General features: G+C 47.2%; 1 protein-coding gene and 1 pseudogene across 1 annotated transcript in view; both read left to right on the top strand.

The window, feature by feature from the left end:
* The window catches only part of LOC127039688 (outer dense fiber protein 3-like), a 264,021-nt gene that overhangs the window by 221,655 nt on the left and 26,609 nt on the right, over positions 1 to 15,757 (top strand). The gene's annotated exons all lie outside the window — the stretch shown is intronic.
* LOC127039629 (outer dense fiber protein 3-like) lies at positions 5,941 to 14,621 on the top strand (annotated as a pseudogene).

Genomic DNA, 15,757 nt, shown 5'->3' with positions numbered 1-15,757 from the left:
CATGTTGGGAAGAGCTTTCTAGCCAAGAACCAAACTTTCAAAGTGCTCTAGAAACAAAGGCATCTTGTCCTGAACGGTGCTCTGCAATTCAAGGAGTTCAGGCCAGAGTTAACTTTGCTTTGTTAGAGCAGGTAATGCAAGGTGGAACTGCACCCCAGTGTGGAAACCCCTCAGAATGCTGTAAACTACTTCAAGGGCTGATTTCTCCTGTCACTCCAGGGCTTCAGAAAGTCACATCTTGAGAAGTGCCTGTGCTGTTGGTTCTTCAGGGATGAATTTTGTCCAGGGCAATGTTTAAAGAAGGAGGGAGGAAGAAGGAGAACCAGAAGACAGATATTGTGATGCCTCAGAGTTTTTAATGTGAGTCACATTTGCAGTACACAGTACAGGAAAAATACTAGAGTGGACCAAACAGATATTCAGTTTTTCAAGAAGGGCTGCTACCGATCACCCACCTCAATGGGATCTATTTCACACACAATGTTTTTTGTTCTTGTTGCAGCTGTAGATATTGACAAGTCACCTACGCACCCGTGTTAAGCTAGTTGTATTGCCCCAGTTGGTGAGAAGTGAGACAAAGCAAAACAGAAGCAGAGGACTAGGCAGCTTCTCAGTTAAACATCAGCCACAGAGAAGATCAAAGCAAGAAGCTAAAGATACGTATTGATGGAAAGGATAGAGCAGACGGGGTCTAATTCTCCTTCCTAGCAAGGTCTCTTTTTCCCACTCTCAAGAGATATAAAATAATAATAAATGTAGCTGATTCCCATCTTAAGGCTCCTATTTCCCTTAAACTACGGAGTGACTGTAAACAGCCTGCCTCTAATTCAGATCGAGTCCACAGGTGAAAGCGAGAATCAGCACACGGGTGGGAAAGCCTTGGCAGAATGAGTCATAAAGCGTAAGATTAGAAATGCAGCACGGCTGTGAGCCCAAGGTGCTGAGCACACACAGCTCCCACTGTGTTTAGCTGGAGCCCTGGTTGCCCAGCACTTCTGAAAGCCATGCCCAAAAGATCAGGGTTGAAGATGTATCTTGCTGTTCATTTCCTGGTTCTTCCTTGTTCAACAAATATTCCTGATAGATTTAACATGGCCCACACTTTCCATGGAGGTACCTATGGCAAGATACGCCAGAGCCACATAATCCCCCATAACCATAACCGCCCGGGTAACCTCCTAATCCCTCATAACCATATAATCCCCCATAACCATAACCGCCGCCATAACCAGCGTATCCCCCTAAACCATACAATCATCCATAAAGGCCTCCATAGCCATACAATCCCCCATGACCGAATGAGCCCCTGAAAGCAGGTACGACCACAGGTGAGGGTCTGATCACCCCTTCAGAGTCAGGGCACTGCCTAAGACGTGGCTCGTTGGAGCTGCCAGTAACTGGACTGGGTCGGGCCACCCCGCCTTCTGGATAGCACAGGCTGGAGAAAGTCGTCTTTCTGGGATGGAGGTAAACCTGAAACACACAACAGGGACTAGAGTCAAGAGAAGGTACAAGAGCTGGTGGATGAAAGGCTTCAAAGCTCGGTGCGGCCCAAGAGAGAAAGAAAGAGTGGACTATGTCTCTGTGTTCATGGCCATGTCTTTCTTTCTATAGCCTCTTTCTACACCTCTTGTCCACTCGCACTAAACTTCCCTCCCAACCGGTCCCCTTGTGCTCCTTGAAATGGCTTGGTCTGAAAAACATTGACTGGAATAAGTGTCACTATTTCTATGCTGGACTCCAGGGATTCTGTGCCCATTTTAAACATTTCTCAAAGAGAACATTACCGGGATAATGGTAATTGTATCCTTTCGTCTGAGGATTTAACCTCTGCATGCAAACCAGTTGAGTCTGGTATCCCAGCGTTGTTCTTTGAGTTTCTAAAGCTTGTGAGTCAACAGTACTTGCCAATCAACACACAGAAAGCTTTACTTTTCTCCAAAGAAATCACTAAGGACAAGCTCCTCAGTTGGTGGGTTCAGGTCCACTGAGTTCCATGGAGGGACACTAAATTACACCATCTGAGGAAAAGCACCTTCAAAGGGTATTTCTGCTGAAAAGAGCATAAGAATTGCTAGACTGAAACTCACCATTTGTCAGCTTAATCCATTCTCCTGTCTCCAATAGTGATCAGTAACAACTGCATCTGAAGAAAGTAAAAGACCTCCGAAGAGTCTTTTCTGGACTAACCTGGGAAACTTTCTTCCTAATACGGCTAAGTGAAAATGGCTAAATGACTTTCTAAAGCTTTAACTTTCTAAAGTTATGAATAAGTTTTCAGTACCCTAAATCTATTTCCAGTTAAGAGGAAATAGTTTTCCCAATTGCATATGTTGCTCTAAAATAAATCATGAATCCACCAGCTCCTGTAACTAAATCACTACACAAGATAATTATGGAAGAACACCCTGATCCTTGATTAATATCACCATGACTACATGTAAGACTCGATTATCCCTGAAAATAACCCCTACTGTCACATCCTTAGAGTTCAAAAGCAATTGAGTTGAACTGGACTTACCCAGTTCAATGAGGAGCTGAAGTCCAGAGAAGGGTGTAGAAGAGCCCAGAGTGATGAGTGCTTTTATATGGTTCATAGAACTACCTGGAGGTTCTGGGATTGTGTTTGTGGAGGCGGTTGTAATTCATTACCAAATAAACTTGATTGTCTTGCAAAATCCTCCTTTGGATGCAGTTGTTTTCCTCAGGAGTTGCGATTCTAGGCTGAATCTGAGCCTCGGAGGGCATGACATGCATGTTGCACCCTTCATCTTTCTTTCATCATCAGATGGTACTGGCCAACTGCATTCCTCATGCTATTCCATTGACATTATTGCCACTTTAAAGAGAATGAATATCAAGGTGATTCTGAGCAGCGTCAGTAGCACAAATGGGTGCGATGAAAGGAATCCAGTATGGTCCTTGCCATTCATGCTGGCTATGGCTCATGGCATTGGGCAGTTCATTCTAACCCTGCCAGGAAGGAAGCAGCCATGTTTCTGCATTCTCAACGGCTCAGACCCCGAATTGACTTTGAAGTTAATGGGAGTCATTCCAGTGCCCACGTGCATATTTCTTGTCAAGGCCTTAAGTCTGAATTTCACCCTTTGGCTGGGGGATGATACGATGCCTATGAACAACTTGAGTCCAATTTTTAACTTCCAAACTGAGTCTTAAGAGGGTCTCAAGTGCAGTAAGGCCTTTTGTGATGGCTGTCTGCGCAGGGATGAATCTTTCCTTATGGTGAGTAATACTTGCCCTAACATTGGACCTCCCCTTGGGTCACCAATGTTGTCTCAAAGGGCTGCCTAGAGTAGATTTGCTCCTAGGTCAAGGGAAGGGATGGCGGACAGGGAAAGGAAGCAAGGAAGGAAGAGGTGGCTGTGGGGTGAGATTTGACATAAATGCTGCACAGCCACAGGGCATGTTGCAGAAGAGATTCCTGCCAGAATCCGAATGTTATTTAAAGTGTGACAGATATCCCCAAGGGTAGGGTTCATATCCAGGGAATGAGGCAGAGGAGTCTGCCTTTGATTATGAGGCCCTGAACCTCTGTGAAGTTGAAGCAACTGTGCTGATTTACACCAAGGGGCCCCTTCATTTTCCAGTTAAAATATTTCAAAAAGCTACCAAATGCAAAACTATATTGAAATGAAAAGGAAACAGCCCCAGATTGTGTGTCTCTAAGTTATGATGCGCTTAACAGAAGGACAAGGGAGCTTGGCCTCCATTTTGTTTAAAGTGACTCTATTACTCAGTGCAGAGGTGTCTAATCTCCACAACAACCTATTCCTCTTCTTAGAATAGAACCCTCTGCAGGTGTGAAACACCAATGAGCGTTTGTGAGGGGCTTTGAAATCTGGAGTTCTGAGGACCCTGAAGAGCTTCCAGCCCCAACGCCCTGACTCTCTATGACTGAGAGGTGTAGAAAGAGAGGGAGGTAGAGATGACCTGGGGGTCAGTGGCAGGACCAGAAGTAGAACCCAATCTTCCAACACCTCCTACCACAGGCAGGGCTGTCACTAGGGAGCGGTGAGGGGGTCAGATGCCGAGGGTGTAAAGCTACTAGAGTGCAGAAATGGGGCAGGTCAAGTGTACTAACCTCCCCTGTCCCGCAGGAGCGGGCCCAGCCATGTCCAGGTGGAGCTCAGAGTTCATGGGCCCAGGGGCCCAGACAATTGGAGGCTCTCGGGAACTAGGACACTGATGGGGTGGCAGGAATGGTGCTGAGTGCTGCTTGGGTCCTACGGAGCGTGCTCATTGCTCAGTAACATCTGCTGAAGCAGCTGCGCTTGCTGGTGATTAAAAAGGTTAAAGGGTGTGTTACGTTATTGATATAAACTGGGACCATATAGAAGAACATAGGTTTCAACCAAGGTCCTGTAGTGGCACCAGATCTTGTGTAAAGGGGGTCATATAAGGTGTCTATGATCAAGTTATGAGTTACTGATTATGATTATGCTGTCTGTATGTCTGTATCATTTTGTAGTTGAAGTTATGAATATTGACTGTATACTGTCTGTATTTCAAACTTGTGCTGTGTTACTGCGAGAGATCCCAGACAAGTGGGTGTTAGCTCTGCTTAGCCTGCTTGATGGCTCATTAAGGACCATCAACTACGCAAATGACCCATTGAGAGGAGGCAGATACGCCTTGTGACTCAGCAGGGTGTGCAGAAACTGGCCCATGTGACTCCAGACTCCATTTTGCTGTAATTTTCCACAGTAAGAACAAAGAAGTGTTCTTACACTTGGAAGTGCCTATATAAGCTTGATGCCTCATCTCCATTTTGTCTTCAATCCTGCTTCCTACCTCTGGAGTGACTTTGCTACAAGCTAAAGCTCTGCAAAAAGGACTGATGACCCCTCCCAGCGAGAGATGTTCTCCAGAGACTTGATTTGAACCTGCAGTTTACTCCATCACTGCTACAAGCCTGAACGAAGAACTTTGCCATTACTGTATGGAATTGATTCCATTTAACCAATTCTAGCTCTCATCTCTCTCTTTTTCCTTTGATGAATAAACCTTTAGATTTTAGATTCTAAAGGATCGGCAACAGTGTGATTTGTGGGTAAGATCTGATGTGCATATTGACCTGGGTCTGGGCCTTGGTCCTTTGGGATCGAGCGAACCTTTTTCTTTTACTGGGGTGTTGGTTTTCATAACCATTCATCCCCAGGACGGGTGGCACTGGTGATGACAGTGGGAGAGTGGAGTGTCTAAGGAAATTGCTTGTGTGACATGTGGTTAGCCAGTGAGGTGAAACTGAAGTCATTTTTGTCTGGCTGGTTTGGTTTGCCTTAGAGGTGAAAAAACCCCAGTCTTGGGCTGTGACTGCCCTGTTTGAGCAATTAGTCCTGAATTGGCACTCTCAGTTGGGTCCTGCCAGAACCGCTTCGTCACAGTGGCGTAGTCGGCAGGATCCACAGAACCGGGTCAATTAAGCTTTGGGTCAGAACCCCACACTATCCAAATTTGAAATTTGGGATTGAGAGTTTGGTTGGTTAAAGAGCAGTTGCAATGGATGAGCAAAGAGCATATGAGGGTCTTGACAAAAAAGCCCTGGATGATTTGTGTTCAGAAAAGGGGATAAGCTTTAAAAAGAAAGCTACAAATTAAGAACTGAGAGATCTGCTAATGGCCGGTGATCAGGAGGCAGGAGCACAACCCTTACCTGATACCACAGAGACTGCAGAAGCAATTCGAATGAAAGAGGCAGCGAATAAACAGTAATTCGAGCATGAACAGAACCTAGCAGACCTGAGATTGCTGGAAAGGCAGAAAATAGCTGAATTAGAAAGAGAAGCTGCTGAAAGACAGAAAGAAGCTGCTGAAAGAGAGAAAGAAGCTGCTGAACGAAAGAAGGAGGCTGATGAGAGAGAAGAAAAAGCTCATAAGGGGCATCTGGAATTACTGGCTGCTGAGGAGAGAGCTCGACAGATGGAACAGAAGATGGCCAGACTGCAGCTCCAAGTAATGGAAGAGCGGAGAAAGTCATCGCCACCTGGTACTCCACATACCCACAGCCAGGAGAAGAACTGGGAAAAGATGTGTCCCATTTACAATGATACGGAAGATATAGAGGAATTCGTGCCCACCTTTGAGCGCCTTTGCAATCTGTACCAGATCCCCGATGAACAGCGAATGGCTGTCCTGCTGACCAGACTGACTGGAAAAGCCAGGGAGGTATTTAATGATTTGGGGGAAGAAGAAGCCTTGGGTTATGGACGGTTTAAAGATTCTGTGTTAAGGCGGTTCATGGTTACTCCTGGTTCTTACAGAGTTAAGTTTAGAAAGTTTAAGAAGTCTAATGATTGTACTTTTGTAGAATGTGCTCATAAGCTAATGGGTTTTGTTAAAAAGTGGGTGATGGGAGCAAAGGCGCATGGGAGTTTTGAAAAGCTGTTGGATTGAATAACTTTGGAACAGTTCTTAAACATTATGCCTGACCACCTGAGAGCAGCTGTGTGTGATAGGGACCCCGAGTCAGTCCTACGGGCTGCAAAGATTGTGGATGCCCATACCCAAAATAGGGCTTGGGAAGGGTATAAACCCCAAGGGAAAAGTAGTCACCATTCTCCTCAGTTTAAGAGGAGGGAAGGATTTAAAGGTAAACCTGGCCCTGACTCTTATAAGGTGGCTCGCGGGAGCGCAGAGGGTGAGAATTCTCACCCCAAACATAAACAGGTTACATGCTATCACTGTGGGATGCTTGGCCACCTAAAACCAGATTGCCCAACCCTAAAGGGCAGCTCAAAACCAGCAACCCCAAAAGCCACAGTAGATGCCAATTCCATTACTCTGAGCACCCAGGCTGAGCCAAGCCACAACAGCACCACTTTAAGTCCAGGGGCAAGCAGAGCAGTGGCTAATGCCAACCCCCTCATCTCCAGTGCTCTGGGAGGAGGGGATCAGCTCACCAGCTATGTCAGAACTGAGGCTTGGCAGGAAAGTGAGAGGTTTATTATGGAGGCAAAGGTCAATGGTGTTGAACGCGTGGGATGGCGGGACACTGGCTGGGGTGTAACTATGGTCAAGGGACATCTGGTGAAGCCAGAGGACATGTTGCCGGGGGAATATGTGATGGTAGTGGCACTATCTGAGTACTCTGTGGACCTGCCAATGGTTAGAATCCACCTTGAGTGGGATGGCTTTAAAGGGGACGTGAAGGCTGCAGTCCGGGATTTAATTCCGGCTGATGTTTTGTTAGGAAATAACATACGGGGGTGCCTGGTCAAATGACTGTGGTGACCAGGTCACAGAGGAAGTTTGGGTCTGTGGCAGATGCCCTGACTGATGGCAGTGAGTGGGACAGCGAACAGACAGAGAGTGTCTCTCAAGATGAATCAGGTGAAGGTTTGTCTGAAATGTCAGAGAGGGTTCTGAATTCAACCAAAACCCAGGGTGACTTCATGGTGGTTCAGCAAAGTGACGCATCTCTAGAGAGAGCCAGAAATGATGCTCAGAATTAGGTCCCAGCCAATGAAGAAAGTGGCAGATTTTTTATGCAGAATGGGCTGTTGTATAGGGAGACTCCCAGGGGAAAGAAGAATTCCCAAACGGCGGCTCGCAAACAGCTTGTGGTACCGGAGAGTTGCCGCAATGAGTTGTTAAAGTTGGCTCATGATGGTCCATTTGCAGGACATCTGGGTATAGGCAAAATGTGTGACAGGCTGGAGCAAAATTTCTACTGGCCTCACCTCTTTGAGACGGTGAGAGATTACTGCGAAAGCTGTAAACTGTATCAAAAGCATAAGAGGTTGAAGGGACCTAGCAAGGTGCCCCTCCAGTCTCTGCCCATTATAGGGGAGGCTTTTGCCAGAGTGGCTGTGGATATTGTGGGGCCATTCCCAAAACCTTCCAAGAATGGGAAAAAATACATCCTGGTACTGGTAGACTTTGCTACCCGATATCCTGAGGCTGTAGCCTTGGCTAACATTGAGGCAGAGACAGTGGCAGTGGTCTTGTTCTCTGTTTTTAGCAGAATGGGTTTTCCCAAGGAAATACTGTCTGATCGTGGGTCTAACTTCATGTCTGTGGTTTTCAGGCAGTTGTGGGAATTATGTGGGGTGAAGCACCTGAAAGCTGCTCCCTACCACCCCCAGACTAATGGCCTAGTGGAAAGGTTCAATGGGATCCTGAAGTCTATGTTGAAAATGTACATGGATAGATGCCAGAATGACTGGGATGTTCTACTGCCATATCTATTGTATGCATACAGGAGTGTACCCCAAGAGTCTACAAGGTTTGCTCCCTTTAAACTGCTCTACAGAAGGCAGGTACGGGGGCCCCTAGATTTGGTTCATGACTCATGGGAGGGTCAGGTGGAGGATACAGAGCAGCCGGTGGCTGAGTATATGGCTCAGTTCAAGGAGAGTTTGCAGCAGATGATGAAGTTGGTTGAGCAAAATCTGAAAGAGAGCCAAGATGCTCAGAAAACCTGTTATGACAGAGATGCTTAGGAGATAGCATTTGAAACAGGGGGTATGGTGCTGGTGCTAGATCCTGTTCGGAGGAACAAAATGAAGGATGTTTTGATTGGATCCATGGAGGTAGTGGAAAGAATTAATGAGGTAACCTACCTGGGTCACAGGGTGGGCAATGGGCGACTGCGCCCTGAGCCTTCAAAGGTGGAGGCCATTAAGAACTGGCCTATCCCAAGAACTAAGAAACAGGTCCAATCATTCATTGGTCTAGCCAATTATTACAGGAGGTTTGTTCAGGGATTCAGTGACATTGTTGCGCCCATCACAGACCTAACGAAAAAGGAAAAACCAGACCGGGTGTAATGGACGGAGGCCTGTGAGCAGGGATTTCAAAGCATAAAAAGTGCTTTGGCCAAAGAGCCTGTGCTGGCCAGCCCAGATTTCAAAAAACCTTTTTTGCTATGTACAGACGCTTCCAATATTGGGCTGGGGGCAGTGCTAATGCAAGAGGGGGCGGGGGGTTAGAGGCATCCCATGGCATACTTGAGCAAAAAGTTATCCCCCACTGAGCAAAATGACGATACCATTGAGAAGGAATGTTATGCCATTGTCTGGGCTGTCAAGCAACTTAAGCCCTATTTGTACAACCAAAAATTCACGGTGTTGAGTGATCATGCCCCTCTGGTCTGGCTGCACAGGGCCAAAGGTACCAACTCCAGGTTGCTGCGCTGGAGTTTAGCCCTTCCAGAGTATGAAATGGACATAATCCACATAAGGGGGAAGGAAAATATTGTAGCTGATGCATTGTCCCGAATAGGGAATCCTTAGGATGCAGTCAGAGATGTCTGTGTCATCCCTTCCTGCATCAATTTTGCGTTGGAGGTATGATGTTATTGACATAAACTGGGACCATACAGAACATGGGTTGCAACCAAGGTCCTGTAGTGGCACCAGATCTTATGTAAAGGGGGTCATATAAGGTGTCTAAGACCAAGTTATGAGTTACTGATTATGATTATGCTGTCTGTATATCTGTATCATTTTGTAGTTGAAGTTATGAATATTGGCCGTATACTCTCTATATTTCAAACTTGTGCTGTGTTACTGGGAGAGATCCCAGACAAGTTGGTGTTAGCTCTCCTTAGCCTGCTTGATGGCCCATTAAGGACCATCAGCTACACAACTGACCCATTGAGAGGAGGCAGATACGCCTTGTGACTCAGCAGGGTATGCAGAAACTGGCCCATCTGACTCCAAACTCCATTTTGCTGTAATTTTCCACAGTAAGAACAAAGAAGTGTTCTTACACTTGGAAGTGCCTATATAAGGCTGATGCCTCATCTTCATCTTGTCTTCAATCCTGCTTCCTACCTCTGGAGGGACTTTGCTACAAGCTGAAGCTCTACACAAAGGACTGATGACCCATCCCAGCAGGAGATGTTCTCCAGAGACTTGATTTAAACCTGCAGTTTACTCCATCACTGCTACAAGCCTGAATTAAGAACTTTGCCATTACTGTATGTAATTGATTCCATTTAACCAATTCTAGCTCTCATCTCTCTCTTTTTCCTTTGATGAATAAACCTTTAGATTTTAGATTCTAAAGGACTGGCAACAGCGTGATTTGTGGGTAAATCTGATGTGTATATTGACCTGGGTCTGTGGCTTGGTCCTTTGGGATCGAGAGAACCTTTTTCTTTTACTGGGGTGTTGGTTTTCATAAGCATTCATTCCCAGGACGGGTGGCACTGGTGGTGATACTGGGAGACTGGAGTGTCTAAGGAAATTGCTTGTGTGACTTGTGGTTAGCCAGTGGGGTGAAACTGAAGTCATTTTTGTCTGGCTGGTTTGGTTTGCCTTAGAAGTGAAAAAACCGCAGCCTTGGGCTGTGACTGCCCTGTTTGAGCAATTGGTCCTGAATTGGCACTCTCAGTTGGGTCCCGCCAGAACTGCATCGTCACAGTGTCGTGCTCTCTTATTTGTCAGTGTCTGATTTTGCAAAGGGACACATTTCTGTTTAGCCAAAGTGAACAGAGATGCCTCATACTTGTGTGAACAGTGCAAATAACTTCTGCTATGTTTGTGGTGAAGTGACTTTTGCATCACAAAAGTGCAGTCTAACCACTATGCTTAAGAAAGCCTTTCACCTTTCTTTTGGCTGCAAAATTGGAGATCGGGACAAGAGGTGGGCCCCACACATATGCTGCAACACTTGTGCAACAAATCTTCGCCAGTGGTTGAACAGGAGAAGGAAATCTATGCCTTTTGCAGTGCCAATGATTTGGAGAGAGCCAACAGATCATACCAGCAATTGTTACTTCTGCATGGTGCCTCCAGTTGGGAAAGGTGTGTCAAAGAAGAAAAAGTGGACTGTGCGTTATCCAAACATTCCATTAGCTATATGCCCAGTACCCCACGGAGAAGGACTGCCGGTTCCTGATGCACCAGAATCCTTCTCACTTGAGTCAGACGAGGAAGAGGAAGAGGATGAAACTTCTGGTCCTGAACCATCAGTGACACAGGACCCACATTTTCTCCCATCCTCCTCCTCTGAAGCACACCTCAGAACACAAGGTGAACTGAATGACCTTGTCAGGAATTTGGAACTACCCAAGAGTAAGGCAGAGCTGTTGGGCTCCAGACTACAGCAGTGGAATCTCCTGGCAGGCTCTCAGGGCAAATGGAGCCCATCAATTCTTGCAGACTATTGCTGGACAGTGACAAGAGATGCTCCTTTTAATGAATACAAGAGACAAGCCAAGAAGTGCCAAGAAGACACTGAATAGGACTAAACTATGTACATAATAGTTTTTTGCCTTTTGTTTCATAATAAATTTTATTGTTATAACCCTTTTGCTGATTTTTAAAGTGTTACATAAACAGGACAGGTGAAATATTATCATGTATAGCAACCATAAACACATGAAAAGACCTAGGTTTACAATTTATGATTAAAACTCTACTATCTATACAATAGACATAGACATAAAATGTAAAAACTTAAATATCTTAGAAACAGTAGCCAATCAGTTGTTTTAATTGTCATATTTGAATTCAGCACATCAAAATACATAATAAATATCACGTTTTATCTCTGAAGCAGATGACTTCTCAAAAATTGTAGACCAGTGCTATCAGTGAGCTCCCAGCTGCTTCAGTCCACGGTTTGCCAATCAGTGTGGTATGGGGCGTGTCCCCCCTCTCCATGCTCCAATATTATCCTCCCTCTTTGTTTCATGTCGATATTCTCCAGAGAAGGCAGGGAAATGGACCTATCGCTCCGCGCCCATCTATTCGCTCGCCTCGCGCATGAAGGAGTTTGCGAATGACCAGACTCCAGGTAGGAGAGCTCATGACCTAGCTCCTGCCCCCATCGCCCCACTGCATCACTGGCCAAACACCTCGAGGTTCCCAGGCACAAATCAGTGACCGATGGCTCAGACATTTGTCTGGATTTGTCCCCATCCTCCCCTTCCCATTCCCGGGAGCTCTGGCTCCCGCACGTGCCTATCTCCACACCCAGGGACCCTAGAGCCAGTTCACTGCTTTTCCAGCCTCTTATCCAAAGTGGGTGCTACTGGGCAGGGTGGCAAGAGACTGTCAGAGGGGGGGATCAACCCACTGGTTTGGGGTGCGAGTGGACCCCGGAACCTGGCAACTGCTACTGAATGCTGAACAGAGGCCAGAGCCGCTGGCTACCTGAAAGGGGGTCCAAAGAGGATGGATCTAGACTGTTCTCAGTGGTACCAGATGACAGAACAAGGAGTAATGGTCTCAAGTTGCAGTGGGGGAGGTTTAGGTTGGATATTAGGAAACACTATTTCACTAAGAGGGTGGTGAAGCACTGGAAGGGGTTTTACTTGACTAACTTAAACTTAAAATTCAAACCTAATAAACAAAGTAAGAACAAAACTTAGGGAAACCGAGCTCTGCTTAGTTTTTTTTAAACTTAAAGTTTCAGAAGAACAAGTGCAGCCTCCTAATAGTAGTAGTTCTTGTAGCTAGATAGACTCGCTAGAGATCAAGTAGAAATAGAATGGAAGTGAGAATGACAGAGCAGAGCGCTGTAGCGAGGTGAGTTACCTTTTCTACAGGGCACATGTGCTGGGGGAAAAAATTATGCCCAAAGTTTACTTTTTAGCCACAAAATGTTGGGGTGCGTTTACCCCATAGGCTAGTATGTTTGTGCGTATTGATGACATGTACATACACACAGAAGTGTCCTTGGGGTGCACCAGTTAAGTTTGTGGGTACAACATTGAAACCCCCCTGTGCCATTTTTCATTGTTTATTGGTCTAGATAAAAGGTCACAGACATTGGCGGGGGTACTTATCTACTTAGGTAACAAGCTGTAGGTTCACTTTAATTTTTGAGTAAAAGGTTTTATTATCGATATGCTCACTTTGTCTTACCTTACCATACAGGAAATGGCCTGTAGGTTTTTTGCATTACCACCAAACCTACTTTAATATAAATTTATAAACCTATTACAATGCATCAAACACTTAAACTATAAGAAAAAAAAATATATATATATATATATGCAACCAAGCAGGTTAGTCCTATAGGCTACACTTCCTCGTCTCATCTCACTCCTGCCCTCCCCACCCCTCACCATTCTCTTCTGCCCTCAGCCCCCCGAGCCCTGCCCCTCTCCATCTCACCTCACTCCTGCTCTCCCCACACATCCCACCCTTCTCCTTCTGTCCTCACCCCCACTGAACCCTGCCTCTCCCCAGTCTCACCTCACTCCTGTCCTGCCCTCCCCTGCCCTCCCCGGCTCCCTAGAGCAGCCCTGTCAGATTTCTGATTTGTCCAAAGTGGTGGTTGAATGTCAGTTCTTTCCCTCGCTGACCCCTCTTCCCCCATCCCAGGGCCTGCCGCCTACGGGCTCCCCCCAGTGATTGGGCCCAAGGTCGTCGGCAAGAGCTCTGCCCCAAACTATTCCCTCCTGGGGCGCAGCTTGCTTGGCAGCTTCTATGAGGACCTGAGCAAGGTGAGAGGTAGCCGCGGAGCTGGGGAGGGGGGTACTCAGATGGAAGGGGGTGAGGGAAGGGGGTGGGGGACACACTGGCGATGGGGAATGGGGGTGTAGGATGCCAGCTGGGTTGTGGCTCGGCCTGCTTGGGGGGAGCACCCCTGGGAATGGACTGTTGGCAACTGAGCTCTGCTCTCCTTGTGTGCAGACGCCAGGGCCCTGTAACTACCGTGTGGTGGAACCCAGCGTGTAGAAGACCCGGGCCCCCCAGTACAGCATGCTTGCCCGCAACATGCTCCCTGGGGACAACATGCAGAAACCAGGGCCCGGGGCACACAGCCCGGAGAAGGTGAGGTGGGGGCCGGGACCCACACACACATGGGCTCACAAGAGTTGTTGTGACAGGGAGGTGCTGAGAACGTGTTTGCTGGGGGAGAGACTGGAGATCTCATGGAGAGATTTCCCTGGCAGTGAACAGCCCGTGTGTGTGTGGGGGGGGCGATGCAGTATGTGTGGGGGTGATGCAGTGTGTGTGTGGTGGGGGGTGATGCAGTGTGTGTGTGGGGGTGATGCAGTGTGTGTGTGGGGGTGATGCAGTGTGTGTGTGGGGGGCGATGCAGTATGTGTGGGGGTGATGCAGTGTGTGTGTGGTGGGGGGTGATGCAATGTGTGTGAGGGGGTGATGCAGTGTGTGTGTGGGGGTGATGCAGTGTGTGTGTGGGGGTGATGCAGTGTGTGTATGAGGGGGTGATGCAGTGTGTGTGAGTGCATGTGTGTGTAGCGGGAGAGCTAAGGTCTCACACAGGATTGTAGTCATGGGGGATGTTGAGATCTGATGGGGCACATGTGTGTTTATAACATGGGGGGATGTATGTGTGGGATGTAGTGTATGTGAGAGGGGGGATGCAGTGTGTGTGTGTGTGTGCGCATGTGCGTAGTGGGGGAGCTAAGGTCTCATGAAGGATTGTAGTCGTGGGGGAGCATTGAGCTCTGATGGGGGGGGGCGGGGGGAGTGTGTGTTTCTAACGTGGAAGCCAGGATCTCCGCAGGGTGCCAGCAGGTGCTGGGGGGAGGAGCTGAGATCTCATGCGCTGATCCTGCGGTGCTCTGCTCCCTCTCCCTGCAGTACGTCCAGCAGCGTGGCCAGACCTTTGGGATCCGCCACTCCGACTACCTGGCGCCCCTTGTCATAAACAGATAGCTAAGGGTTAATGTCTCTTTCACCTAACCACCTGACCAGAGGACCAATTAGGAAACAGGATTTTTTTCAACTCTGGGTGGAGGGAATTTTGTGTCTGAGTCTTTGTCTGTCTGCCTGCTTTTCTCTCAGCTTTGAGAAGTGATTTCTGTTTTCTAATCTTCTGTTTCCAAGTGTGAGTACCACACATGGTTTTGTTGTTTTTGTATTTACGTGTCTATAGTGGCTGGAGTGCTTTGATTTGTATTCTTTTTGAATAAGGCTGTTTATTCAATATTCTTTTAAGCAATTGACCCTGTATTTGTCACCTTAATACAGAGAGCCCATTTTTTATGTATTTTTCTTTCTTTTTTATATAAAGCTTTCTTTTAAGACCTGTTGGAGTTTTTCTTTACTTCAGGGAAATTGAGTCTGTACTCACCAGGGAATTGGTGGGAGGAAGAAATCAGGGGGAGATCTGTGTGTGTTGGATTTGCTAGCCTGATTTTGCATTCCCTCTGGGTGAAGAGGAAAGTGCTTTTGTTTCCAGGACTGGAATTACAGAGGGTGGACTCCCTCTGTTTAGATTCACAGAGCTTGTGTCTGTGTATCTCTCCAGGAGCACCTGGAGGGGGGAAGGGAAAAAGAATTATTTCTCTTTGTTGTGAGACTCAAGGGATTTGGGTCTTGGGGTCCCCAGGGAAGGTTTTTCAGGGGGACCAGAGTGCCCCAAAAGACTCTAATTTTTTGGGTGGTGGCAGCAAGTAGCAGGTCCAAGCTGGTAACTAAGCTTGGAGGTTTTCATGCTAACCCCCATATTTTGGACGCTAAGGTCCAAATCTGCGACTAATGTTATGACACCCCTCATCGTGGACGTAGTGGATTAAGCGAACGCGGTCGGAGAAGCAGAGGGAGTGACTGGTCGTGGGCGTTAGAGAGAGGGACGGACTGGACAAGAATTTTGCATTTGAAAATCTTTGCTGACTTAACACTCTGTTCAGTTGCCTTTGGCAAGTCAGCCTCCAGCTCCTCAGGCCCTGGGAGATCCGGGGAGCTTGGGCCTGGCATCTTCCCAGACCCTCAAACTACATTTCCCTTTGTGCAGTTTGAGCCCACTCCTCCATATCACCCTCCCCCTTTATCATGCTGATTCCTCTCCCTGTTCTCCTGCTGCC

This window comes from Gopherus flavomarginatus, chromosome 1, assembly GCF_025201925.1.
Source record: "Gopherus flavomarginatus isolate rGopFla2 chromosome 1, rGopFla2.mat.asm, whole genome shotgun sequence".
In the NCBI taxonomy this organism is placed as follows: domain Eukaryota; kingdom Metazoa; phylum Chordata; order Testudines; family Testudinidae; genus Gopherus; species Gopherus flavomarginatus.
The sequence above is the reverse complement of the archived record's forward strand: the minus strand, read 5'-3'. Positions and strand labels throughout refer to the sequence as shown.